Source organism: Marmota monax, unplaced genomic scaffold, assembly GCF_021218885.2.
Source record: "Marmota monax isolate L192 unplaced genomic scaffold, Marmota_monax_Labrador192_F-V1.1 WCK01_AAM20220418_F8-fsc00066, whole genome shotgun sequence".
Classification (NCBI taxonomy): Eukaryota; Metazoa; Chordata; class Mammalia; order Rodentia; family Sciuridae; genus Marmota; species Marmota monax.
In genome coordinates, this window is record NW_026692805.1 from 4,192,396 (window position 1) to 4,206,599 (window position 14,204).

Genomic DNA, 14,204 nt, shown 5'->3' on the forward strand with positions numbered 1-14,204 from the left:
GAATTGTAATACATTCTGCTGTTATATAACAAATTAGAATAAAAAATAAAACAAGCAAAAAAATCTGTATAACTTCACCAAAACTGATCATAAAATATCCCATAAAGACAACCATAAAATTATGAGAAAATTAATAAAATTTATTAATAACTAGTAACAAAAGTTTAATTGTAACTTCATAATCTGGGAAATAGCCTATGGCATCAAGAAGAAACTCTTGGTATACAATCACATTCTATTTTAAAAATTATTTTAACAACAATATATATTTTTTGTATATAAAGACTTTAAAAATTTAAATGCTTTCCATTTTTTTATTAATGTAGAAACTTTCTGCCACACAAGGAGAATAAAAAGAACAATAGCTCAAGTAAGACAGGTATTTTTCCTTTTTGTGTAACAACAAAGGGTGCCAGGGAAAGGTATGCATCACAAGATCACTTAAGAATCCACCACTGGCTCTTCCATCCTCCATATGATTTCCAGCTCCATATCTAAGATGGCTGTTATAACTGGTATAACATCCCAGCCAGTAGGGAAAAAAAAAAAAAAAAGAAGGCAGGTATGTGTTTAAGGAGGTGACCCTACTCACATTATCATTCACTTCTTATTTGTCACACATCCACCCCTGCTCCAAGAGAAGCTGAAAAGCATAGGATCTAGATGGGTAGCTACACAATATGCTAAATCTAGGGATTCTGTTTCTAAAAGAAAGAATAAATTCTAAGGAACACTGTTGCCCTTTCCACACATGCTTTCAAGCTAAAAAAATAAAATAAAATTCAACTTATTAATCAGGAAAATTACAATAAAACCAAGAACAGATTATTTGCAATGTTAGCTAGATGTTTCTCAGTGCCAATGGTACTAAAATATATCAATCTAAGAAAATAGAAAAGAACACCAATACATTCTGAAGATGCCTGGGTCCTATTCCAATACACTGGCTAGAAGGTATGTGGAAATTTATCGACTTTCTCCATATTTAAGGATATTTAATTCAATGTATCGTTTATATTCACACTGATCCATCCAAATGATTTTTTCAGGTCAACTAAGTTTCAGTCCTTACAAAATGTCTTCTAACATTAGACAGAAGTTAATCTTTTGCTAGCAAAATAACTTTTGAAATTTGAGAACCAGGAATTTTTTTTAAACAATGTTACTAGGGCATAATTCACAAATAGTAATGCATAAGCGCACCCACACACACAAACGCTAAGTATACTTTTCAATGGCTTTAGACAAATTTATACACTCATATTATCACTGCCATAATAAAGATACAGAACTTACATATCATCCCAAACAGTTCCTTACACTGCATACAGGTTCATCACAACCCACCCTAAGCTGTAGGCAACCTGTCTATATTTGTCACCATAGATTAAATGTCTTTTCCAGAATTTCGGATGTACTAATCTGTGCAGTAAATGGAATCACAGAGTTTGTATTCTTTTGTGTCTGGTCTATTAGCATCATGTATCTGAATACATACATATTATTTGTGCACGTCAGTACTTTACCCCCTTTTCTATTGAATAGTATTCCACCACATGAACATACCACAATGTTTTTTCAGTTATTACTTGATGGATATCGGTTTCCAGTTTGAGGCTCTTAAATAAAGCTGCTACAGGCTGAGCATCCCTAAACCAAAATTCTAAAATGTGAAATGCTCCAAAATCCAAAATGTGTTGAATGCCAATATAATGTGCAAAAAGTCTTAGATTTTGGAGCATTTCAGATTCTGGATTTTTAGATTAGCGATGCTCAACTGGTAAAGACTATGAAAATATATCAACTTAAAAAATCTGAAATACTTCTGGTCCCAAGTATTTCTGATAAGCAATAATCTACTTATATAAGCATTCATGTACAAGTCTATATGTGAACATATCTTTTAATTTTTGTTAGGTAAATATTTAAGAGAATTGTTGGGTCTTATGGTAATATAAGAAACTACTGTTTTCCAAAAAGGTTTCAACATTTTACATTCCCATTGGCAATATGTGAAAGTTCTGATTGGACCACATCTCAGCCACTGGTACTGCTTGTTTTAAATTTTTAATTTTAGCTATTCTAGCGAGTATATAACATTATCTTATTATTTTACTGATTTGTATTTTGCTGAAAATCAAATGAGGTTAAACACCTTTTCCGGTACTATACTAGCTATTTATAATCCTTTTCTGCCTATTCTTTAAATAAGATTGCCTCATTAATGAGCTATAAGAGTTCTTTATGTGTTCTGGTCACAGAGCATTTGTCAAGTACATGTATTGTGAAATGCAAAGAATTGCCTTTATAATGTATTTTTATATCTTTATTTTTATTTATTTATTTTTATGTAGTACTGAGGATCAAACCCAGTGCCTCACACATGTGACACGAGTGCTCTACCACTGAACTACAACCCCAGTCTGACTTTACATTTTTTTTAAATCCATTGAAGAATATGTTTTGAATTTTGATGGAGTCACATCTATCAACTTTTAATCTTTTATGGCTCATGCATTTTTATCTTTAGAAATCTTTACCTACTCCAAGTTTTTGAATATTTTCTTCTGTGATTTCTTCTTCAAGTTTTACAGTTTTAATCTTTTCTATTTAGGTCCATGATTTCTTTCAAGTTATTTCTGTGTACAGAAGTAAGGACTATGTTAACCTTTCCACATGGCTATCCAGGCATTCCAGTACCATTTACTGAAAAGACTACCTTTTCCTCATTGAATTTCCTTGGCATGACTTTTGAAAATCAATGGACTATAGATGCCTGGATTTGTTTCTAGAATCTCTATTCCATTGGTCTATGTCTATCCTTAGGCCAATACTGCCTTGATCACTATAGTTTCAAAGAAAATCTTCAAATTAGGTAGTGAATGTTCTGTAATTCTATAATTTTTATTTTTGCTTACTCCTCTAGAGTCTTTTTATGTCCATATAAATTATAATTCAATTTCCAATTGTTCATTGGTAGGGAGTACATGTACACCTAATTTTGTAAATATACTTTGTGTCCTGCAATCTTTGATAAATTCTAATATAAATTCTAGTTTGCTTCTGGAGATTTCTTAGCATTTTCTTTGTACAAGAAATGTCATTTGCAAATAAAGAACATTTTACTTACTCCTTATCAATATATATGGCCACCTGCTTCTAACCCTAACCCTAACCCTAACCTAATGCCTCACTAAACTAGTCTGGGCCTCCATTTCAAAAATAGAAGAATGCAGGTAGAGTGGGCCTACTTGGATTTTTCCTCACCTTAAGGAATTGAATTAAATGGCCATTAAATGAAATTTTGACTAGAAATTTGGTGTATATCTCTTTCTTGAGAAAGTTAAACTCTATGTCTAGTCTCCTGATAGTTTTTATCATAAGTGACCAAAGAATTTAATGAGTTTTCTATAACTATTGACAGGATCATATATATTTTTTTCCTTTTTTCTGTTAAAATAATAAATTATGTTGGTGATTTTCAATGTTAAAACAACCCTGCATTCCTGTAATAAACCCACTTTCTATATATTAATGGATTTGACTTCCTACCAGTTTATTCCTACCATTTCAGTGGATCGGGAGGCTGAGGCAGGAGGATCACGAGTTCAAAGCCAGCTTCAGTAAAAGCGAGGTGCTAAGCAACTCAGTGAAACCCTGTCTCTAATAAAATACAAAACAGGGCTGGTCAAGTGCCCCTGAGTTTAATCCCTGGTACAAAAAAAAAAAATCTGAACTTATGAACATAATTGTATGTAGGTTAAAACCTCTTTCATTTCATCCCTGCTTATATGTGTACCAAGTACCTGAATGACAGAGAGATTTTTAAGACATTAAAACATTTCAAGAATTTCTTCTTGTTCTTCATTTATTGCTTCATTACTGGTTTTAAGAGATGGGTGCATATTTTAGCCTTTTGCTATGGTCAAGTGAAAAAATTAAACTCAATTTGCATTGGAGCAAGAGATCAAGAACCATGAAAGTGCAATGCTCATACTATCTTTATAATCTCTCTCTCCTCCTACTAGGATCCTGGCTCAAGTCAAGACAAGAATATCAATAGAGGAGATAATCCAAACTACATGTGTTGAGTCAGAATAACAATTCTGTTTGGGTGAAGTCAAGATAATTATTAGGAAAAAAGCAGAGTTGAATCTAAAGGACAGAGAGAGAGCGCTATAATGGAAAAGGGGCAGGAAACCCAGAGAAGATATAGAATCCGGAAGAGATTCAAATAAATTAAGGAATTCAGGCCTTTCTTGGAGAGTCAGAAACAGTATATTCATCAGAACTCTATTTTCATTCATCAGAACTCTATTGGTATGCCAAAACACACCTTGGGGCCAGGTGTGGAGAGGCCCAGATGCTAAAGGAAGTTGTGCCAGGCCAGAGATAGTTTTTAAACATTATTCTATCACCGAGGTGCTAGCTTCCAGAATTGATCAAATATTAAATACTTTAAGGCCCTGAAAATCATTCTTTCCTGTATTATTAATTCCAAGTACTTCAATTCAGCAGTTATAAGAAATCTGAATTTGCATATCAGGCCATTACCTTACTCAGGTCTAACTAAAAATGCTTGCAACTTAATGTTCTCCATTACTTAAGTCATATTTTTCCCTCTTTGAAGAAAAGGGAAGAGACTGCCTAACCCTCAAATAAAATCCTCAAAACACAGTCGCTACTTCTCAAGGAGTTTCTAGAATAAGGGTAGAGATGAGGTGCATTTTCCACTTTTAGCAAACTATAACCAAACGCTATTTCCAAATAGCATGTTCTTTTATTCTTAGACTTGGCAAATTTTGTTTAGCAACTAAAATCTAATAAGAATTTATGTATGCTTATTTACCTAGACAAAAGGTCAATCAAAATAGTGAAAAAGTCTCAAAGAAAAATTTTTGGAAGAGCATTTGGCCAATCAGACCAGAAATCAACATTGAAAGCAACTATTCTTCCTTTCAACTACTGACAACTATAACCTAAAAGTGATGTTTACTTGTGTGGAGAAAGTTTCCCAATACAAATATGAGAGAAAGAATCTGAGGACTGTGAGAAGAACTGCTTCTGGAAAAAAAAGAGGATTCTAAAAATTAATATAATCTCTGACTTGGGAAAATCTTAGAAATGAACTCTCCCCACTCTACTCAACACATATTTCCTCAACAACATCTCTGCAAGAGGGAGATCAGCCTCCATTATATGCTGTAAGTGATGGAGAATTCACCTTTTGATAAAGTAGCTCAAGCTGTTTTCATGCAGATGTAACTGTTGCCAAGTTACTCATTATAGTGCTACTTATACTGAGTCTAAATCCCTGTAACTCTTTCCCTTTGTTTCCAGCTATGTCTTTCTATAACCTTAATTTTTTAAAATTTTTGTTTAGCTGTTGATGGACCTTTATTTAATTAACTTATTTATATGCGATGTTGAGCACCAAACCAAGTGCCTAACACATGTTAGGCAAGTGCTCTACCACTGAGCCACAACTCCAGCCCCTCTTTCTATAACTTTAAAACTCTACTCCCTGTTATACTTGAAAGCAATTCAAATGACAGAAACTATAAAATTTCTAGTGAGACGTCTACTACTACATTGCTAGACAATTCTAAATGTGAGCTCTTCTCTCTTATCTCCATTAGCCAGGCGTAGTGGCACATGCCTATAATCCCAGCAGCTCGGGAGGCTGAGGCAGGAGGATTGTGAGTTCAAAGCCAGCCTCAACAACTTAGCAAGGCCCTAAGCACTAAGTAAAAACCCTATTTCTAAAGAAAATATGTAAAAGGGATGGGGATGTGGCTCAGTGGTTAAGGGCCCTGGGTTCAATCCCCAGTATCCAAAAAAAAAAAGTTTATCACCATTGGTACCAAGTTACAGGCTAAGCTAACTAGAGAGAGGGTTTAGCATAGAGAAGGAGGTGAAATGAGTCGATTATAAATAGATTTGGAGTATCGAAGGAGTTGCAAGGAGGCAAGTATGGGTAAAGCAGAGTAAGCGAAACAGAATTTGGAGAAACATTAGACTTGGGGTTTTATCTTGAGTCTGGTGAGTAGCCACTGAGGTGATCTGGAAAGGGGACTGACAAAACTGTTTAACAAACCAACTCAATTTCTAACTCCTGACCAACTGACTGAGTCTGAAAAGCTGAATTTCACCTGTCATATGCACAAGGACTCCATCTCTGGCAACTGTCCTAGTTTCTGAATCCAAGTTCCCATGCCAACTAAGAACTTCATTACCTAACTGACCAAATGCATGTTGTGAGCATGTTCCCCAGAGCTGCCAAAAATTCCTGGCATATGATCAAAGAAGCCCACAAAAAGTGAGTGTTCTGTAATTTATCAGGTTAACAGGTTAATTAGGTAATAGAAAACAGCTGGCATGTTAGGGTTCTGCCATATCAAGGGTAGAACAAGAAACAGGAGAACTTATTATGCAGGCTGGTCTCTCCAGAGAATCTGTTCTAGGTCACCCAGTGTTATCTAGTACTCTTTCCCAGAAAAAGTAGAAGTAATCTGAAGTTTACTATATGTTCATGAAAATGTGTCAGCATTTCCTGGAAGCTGCTAAAAACGTGAACCAAGTTACGGGGACTACAAACAAAGGGATCTTGTTCTTTTTGCCCCATAGTCTCAGGGATAGCATACAGATACCTGTTACTCTCCCAGCCTCATTTATAAAGGGAATTCCAATCTACCTCTCAGGTTTACTGAAGATTAAATAAAAGTAAAAAGCCTTGTTTGTAATTGCACAATATATAATAGCTATTCTCTTTTATTCTCACTTTTATGACCACAAAATAACAACCAGCTAAATGTTAAGCATGTCCTTAAAAACAGCACTTTTAATGCTCTTATAGTACAGAATAATAAAAGTTTCATTTGATTTCATTTTGTTTTGAGTGACATATTATATGATCAACAGATTTCAAACTTGGTCTGAAAAAAAATTATCCTTTTTTCCTTCCCTATGAAAGTTGGAACAATAATGCTATACAATAAAAAAGTAGAGTTGTAAATTCTATTAACATAAGATTAATAATACCAATTCTGAATAAAGATTATTAAACAAAACAGAAATCTCCAAGCCTGTAAGAATCATTCAGGCCTGGGTCTATTGTTTTAAATGTCTATATCCTTAATTGTAATATATTTCTATTTCCCTTTATGAATTTTAACTAAAATTACTGAAGTTGGCAACAGAAGCAGGAAACCATTCATAAGACTAGCATGGTTATTTTATTAATGAGAAGTTACATAACAGTTTCAGTGAACTACAGAGTTTCATTCTATGATCTTTTAATATTTATAGAAATTTAAGAGTTTTCATGATAAAGTCCATTTTGGAAACAGAATTTCTATTATCTGGCAGCAATCGATTCTAAATTATTTTAGCTCAATTACAGAAAGGCTATTTAAGTTATGCTCATCTTTATTCATACTCATTAACAATAGGTCAACTATGTCTAGAACTTGACCTAGAAGCTCAAGTAGGTACAACTGAACAAAACTATACTTAACAAGGTCTTAATTCCAAACCACTGAGTCACATCATTGACATTTTGTCTCCAGTACACTAACAAAGAGAGGGGTGGGCAGCATACTGAGAACCATTTAAAGGGCCTGCTTGTATTAAAAGAAAATGCTACAGAAAATGATCAAAGAATATACAAATGTCTTAAAGGAATCAAAGAGAATGCCTATAACTAAGTACTAGGACAAGTTCATGAACAGCATGCCAATGTTCAAAAAATGAAATTCCACAATTCCTATGATTACATTTTCCCCCCATCTCTATTTCACCGAGTCTGTATTTTTAAAGGTAATGAATAATTTTGATTTTTTTTCAAACCATTACACAGAAAATCTATTTCCAAATTATAATTCTCAAATCAACAAACTTTGGCTTTTTTGCCTTAAGCTTATTTTGGAATAAGTTTAGACTTACAAAATAGATTCACAAACACACTACAGAGTTTCTGTACACCCTTCACCCACTTTCCCCTAAAGTTAACAACTTGGCAACATTTGTTAAAACTAAGAAATTAAAACTGATTTGTTATTTTGAACTAAACTAGATTTTATCTATTTTCCCACTAACACTTTTTTTCAGTTTCTAGATGCATCTCAAGGTACTTTGCACTTAATGTTTTGTTTTTTTTTTAACTGCAGTAACTTTTGGTACACTTCAATGTCTTATTAATGCTATTCTTATTATGGTTATTATAAAAAATAAACTGAAATTCCCTGGAAAATATGATTGATCATTAGGTATTAGAGAAAATTTACATGAAGAATCATGTAAACATGATACTTCTACTAATGTATTAAGAGAAAAAGAAGTAAATCACTTAGAGATGGCCCATCTCCTTTGCCACGAACCTATGAGATCAAATGACTTAATGTTTCAGAAATAGCTCTTCAAAAGAGCCTTGTCACTTACCTATCTCCCAAGACTCTTATAGTCATAGAGTAAATCTTTTCAATTAATTCTGTAATAGAATATAAAGTAGTATTATAATCATATATTCAGATAATCCAGTTTTATCAAATATATATAAAAATTACTTTCTTTTAATTTTCAACTTTCATTTTTAATTACTGTGTATTTGTATTAAGATAACAAAAAACTAATTTCAAGGAAAATAAGTGCATGTTTTATTATTATTATCTTTACTTTAAAAGTGAAAGCACATAAAATTTAATAAAAGTTTTAAGATGATTAGAAAATGTTCCAGAAATAAAAGAAATGACACAATGAATAAAACTGACTAAGAGTGCTTCACATTCTTTTCTAAGTGCATAATGCTGTGGAAATTACTAAACAGACATAAACAAGTGAATCATATTGAGGGCATATCCTTTTTGATGGGAAAACAGTAATCAAGAATTTGGTGTTAGGAGATTTTTGAAAGGTAAAGTGTCCATGTGTGTCAGTTTCACCGAGACAATCCTAATTTATGCCACCATCTCAGCGCCCCAACCAAATTATCATATGTCCTAGATTTTTCATTTTCCAACAAATTTTTTCATGATACCACTGAAATAAACTGGGACACATTTGTAATTTTCACTTAGGCTCTGGCATGAGCTCAGACTCATGTATGAGATGCATAGGCAGTGAAGCCATTTATCAATTTAACATGTAGCTAAATCTGAAAGACACTTAGCAGTAACTTACCTCTTATAAGTATCATAACTGACACCTGACTCTCAAAGAGAGTACCCAAAATACCCAATGCTGCTGCCTCAGCTTATGACTTGCCCAAACACAATGAAATAAAAGCAGGCAGAGAAAGTGTTTTATATTTTACTCTATAAAGCATGACTTTTCATCTAGATCAAATGACTTTTTAAGAAATCTCCGTTCTAATTCAAAATTGTTTTACACAGTCAAGGTAAAGTGATACATGTTAACTTTCTTGGCTTCATTAATAGAAGAAGTTCAATTTAATGATTTCAGCTTTCTATCAGTGTCAAATGAAAAATCAATTAATTCCAATAATGGCTTGATTGCCCCATGTAATTTGTGAAATCAAAGTAAAGCTTTTGGATGTTCATCCTGTAGAACATGAAACACCTGATATTGCTGTAATTGCTATTTCAATTCAGTTTAAAAGTTCAACAATAAAGACAAAATTACAGTTGGTTCTCATTATTCAGAATAGTTAAGTTTTATAATGTTACCATGAACATTTAATTAGTGAATACCAAACTACTGTTCCTAAGAGATACAAAGTTAGGCTGATCCACTTGGCAAAATCAATAGTACTGATGATTTTCAATCACTTTCTAAATCTGGTTTCATTTTGTTCAAACTCAGTTGGAAATAGCTATGGATTAAAAATATGTGTCCCTGCTGCAAAACACTTACGTTTAAGTCCTAATACCTAATGTGATAGTATTTCCAGGTATGGCATCTGAGAGGTGATTAAAGTTAGATTAGGTTATGTAATTGGGACCCTCATGATAATATTAAGGCCTTTATAAAATAATGAGACAAGATCTTTCTCTGTCTCTCCCTTCCTCCCTCTTGCTCAGTGCACACACAAAGGAAGGGTCATATAAGGATGTAAGATCAAACCAGTTCTGCAACCAGGAAGCAGGCCCTTGTCAAACAATGAATCTGCCAGCACCTTGGTCTTAGACTTCGCAGCCTCAAGAACTATGAGAAATAAATGCTTGTTATTTAAGTCACTCAATTTATGGTATTTTATAACAGCAGCCAAAATAAGAAAAAAATCTTTTAATTCAATATGTAATATTTAAAGAGAACTTATTTATAATGCATGGCAAAATGAAATAAACCTAAGAATGAATCCCTAAAAATTAACAGCATGTAAATTTGATAAATTTTTTCAAGACCTATAAAATAGATACAATTTATGTAACAAGCTTTGTCTTCTAAAAATTTTGTCTTCTAAATAGAGCAATATCTGTTAAATAATATGGGCTGGAATATTTACATGTTAAACTATTTCAAAACTTCAAAATTTTAGAATAATCTCAATTTAGTAGAATTTGCTTTGAAATTGACAGGTACCTTAGTATTTATAATTTGAGATCCTATTCTAAAATTTTTAAATCATAATTCACAGAGAATAGCAGCAGTTTAAAAGAAATCAACAGAATTTTTCATTGTTTTTAAATTTCGTAATTTGCCAAGTGCGGTAGCACACACCTATAACCCCAGCAGCTGGGGAGGCTGAGATAGGAGGATCATGAGTTCAAAGCCAGCCTCTGCAAAAGTGAGGCACCAAGCAACTCACTGAGACCCCCATCTCTAAATCAAATACAAAATCGGGCTGAGAATGTAGCTCAGTGGTCAAGTGCCCCTAAGTTCAATACTGGGTATCCCCCTCCTCCCCCAAAAAAACTAGCAACCATAAAATGCAACTTTGATAAAAACCACAATTTTCTGAGGCAATTAAAAATAATACAGCTAATTTTTAAAATTCATTTTTCAGAAATATGTAAATACCCAATTTATGACTAAGATACAAAATAATATATATTACATTTACTGTTCTTTTTAATGTTGAGAAACTCAAAAGAACAGTTTTTGTTGTGCTTTAATGAACACAGATAAATGTTAATATTTTTAGAATAATTTTCCTAATAGGACTATTTTATAGGTTCACCAATGAAAAAAAAAACAATGTCAATGAATAAAATCACGTAACTATAAAATATTCTATGTACATAATTATATAGATTTATTTATAACTCCCTATTCTCAAAAAACAAATCTCAATTTGGACAACAAATTTACTGTTCAACCCAGGTGTGATGGTTAATTTTATGTGTCAACTTGGCTAACGTTATGGTGTCCAGCTGTGTAGTCTAACACTAATTTAGGCGTTGCATGAGAAGTCTGTGGATGTGATTAACATTTATACTCAACTGATTTTAAATAAAGCAGATTGCCCTCTATAAATGGTGGGTCTTATTAAATCAAAAGGAGGACTTATCAGAAAAGACTGATGTTTCCTAAGGAAACTTGGCCTCAAGACTGTTAACATGCGAATCTTGCCTGAGTTTCTAGTCTGCTGGCCTGTCCTACAAATTTCAGACTTGTCAGCTCCCATAATCATGTGAACCAGTTCCTTAAAATACGTACACTCTCCCTCTCTCCCCCCTTGCTCTCACATCCATCCATCCATCCATCATTCCATCCATCTACCTTACTAGTTCAGGTTCTTTGAAGAACCCTGCTTGACTAATATAGTATAAAGGGAGACTACACATATGGAAGATCTCTACCAAAAGGAAGCTATTCCTGATAGGAGTAGACCCTGAGAGAAAGGGTTTCACTTTAGGAAGCATGCAGTCAAATCATTAACATTACTTTAAAGCAAAAAAGAATCCCAGATTCTATGGCCACACCTTTCTATACCAGAATGATACCACACAAACCAACCACGCTGACCCGTACTTAGCTTCTGGAGAACAGGGATGTGTTTTACTCCTCTTTGTACCCTCCTTCCAGCAGGGAGTCAGTGAAGGTCCTCTAGAATATTGCTAAATAAAGGGTCAGAAAATATCTAGAGCCCCAAATACTAGTAAGATGGTTAGAGTATATACAAAAATATGTATTTTAATATTCTCAATAGTGTTAGTGTTGTCACTCAATATTATTACTATCCTATATTATGTCACCTGTATAATATGGAATAAAAATGGATGAATAATAATTGGATTTTCTAATTCTATAATCACTTATGTCCTTGAAAGCCTTTTAGTGCAGAGGAAAAGAGATACAAATGGAAGATCTGAGCACAGTATAGTCTCAACTCAAAATTGCAGTATCAATAAGAACCTGTGAAGTATTTTTACCTTATCTTAAATATATGTACTGTTATGGTTAGATGTCCCCAAAAGCTCATGTGTGAGACAATGTAAGAAAGTTTAGAGGTAAAATGATTGTGTTATGATAGGTTTAATCTAATTAGTGTATTAATCCCCTGCTAGGGATTAACTTGGTGGTAATTTTAAGCAGATAGGGTGTGGCTGGAGGAGGTGGGTCACCAGAGGCATGCCTTTGGAGTTTATATTTTGTCCTTTCTAAGCAGAACTCTCTCTCTCTGCCTCTCAGTGCAATTTTCTGAGTCACTTTCCTCCAACACACTTTTCCACCATGATGTCCTGCCTTGCCTCAGGCCCTGAGGAATGGAATTGGCAATCTATAGACTGAGACTTCTAGAACATACACACTCCTAAATAACCAATTTTTTAAATAAGAAATTTATAAAGGAAGTAGGAAAAATATGTTGCAAAAAAAATGAAAACCAAAACAACATACCAAAATTTATAGGATATAGCTAAATAAAACAGTGCATAGAGGGTAAATAACAGCTATTAAAAAAAAGAATGGTTTAAATTAATAACCTAATCTTCTATCTAAAGAAGAGGAAAACGTAGCAAAAGAACAAATTCACCCTAAGCAATCAGAAGGAAGAAAATGATAGAGTACAGTACAAACAAGTGAAATACAGAACAAAAAGACAAAAGTGAAAGAAAATCAATGAAAAAGTAAAGAAAATGAAAAAGGATTAGGCAATCAGACAGTCACTGAAAATGACAAAAAAAGGAGGCTTTTTATTGGGAAGAGCAGAATCCAAATTGCAGGGAATTTAAGGGAAAAAACAGGAGGGGAAAAATGGAGATGGTATCTGTAGATTCTTCTTCCAATAAATTTGAATTAAGAAAGAGTGAGAAGAGAGAAACTGAAAATACAGGCAAGAAGAATGATTAACAGAGTAGGATCCTCCAAGAGATTGAAAGGGATTAAGAGCCCAGGCAAAAATAAATTGGCCTTGGGAGGAATTAAAGAGTAACAGAATCCTGATTGTGTAACCTCTGGCAAGGGCCATGAATTTTGACTTGTCTTAACTAACCAGGACCTGTAGTCCCCTGAGATGCAATTGAGGCGTATGAGACACAATTTTGGCTAGGGAAATCAAGTCTTCTAGAAGGCTTCTGAGAAAATCTACTTTACTCTTAAAAAAACATAAAAGAGATACCCTCTTTTCTTACAACTTTGATTATTTTGTTATGTAGGTAAAATTCTTAGAGCTCAAGCTGCCATCTGTAGACCAGGAAGGGAGAAGTCTGAGGACAAAAGGCACCTCATCCAGGATTGCTGTTGCATGAAACAACTATAAAACCAGATCTTCTAGATATATAAGATAATAAAATGTACTTATTACTTGGAAGTCATTTTCAGTTGAGTCTTTTGTTACTTGCAAGCTGAAAGCATTTTGATACAGAAAGATGCTTTTTCTGAGATGGATATGGATAAAATTAACTTTGCCAGTTGCAGACATGGAAAAGTAAGAGTTTCAGTTTCAGCTTACAGTTTCATTAAACAAAATAAAGCTCAAATAGACTTAATTAATAAAGGGCTTGCCTTACTGGCTTCTTCCTGCTTTAAAAATTCAAGTATTTCTAGTGCTAACAATAGCTGGCGATGATGATAACAATGATGAGCCTATGGATAAGTATTTTTTAAAAGCTAGGCATTTTAAACTTTGTTTACTTTTTGCATTCCAACTGACTTTAGTAACACTGCTTGCATGTCCATCTTTTGGTAGTACTAATTTTTTACTTTCTATTAATTACAATTATCATGTCAGTTTCATTTTTTTTATACTTTCTTGGTATATAACACATACCATAATACGGTTTACAGAGGGAATCCTTAACTTT

At 33.4% G+C, this 14,204-nt stretch overlaps 1 protein-coding gene across 19 annotated transcripts in view; it reads right to left on the reverse strand.

Annotated features, from left to right (window-relative positions):
• The window catches only part of Znf438 (zinc finger protein 438), a 183,531-nt gene that overhangs the window by 132,809 nt on the left and 36,518 nt on the right, over positions 1 to 14,204 (reverse strand). For 12 of the 19 annotated variants that reach the window (XM_046448336.2, XM_058580560.1, XM_058580559.1 and 9 more), the window contains one exon: positions 8,440 to 8,488. The exons of the other annotated variants lie outside the window; for them this stretch is intronic. The gene's annotated coding sequence lies outside the window, so the exon portion shown is untranslated. The remainder of the gene's footprint in view (positions 1 to 8,439; positions 8,489 to 14,204) is intronic. 19 annotated transcript variants of the gene reach the window in all.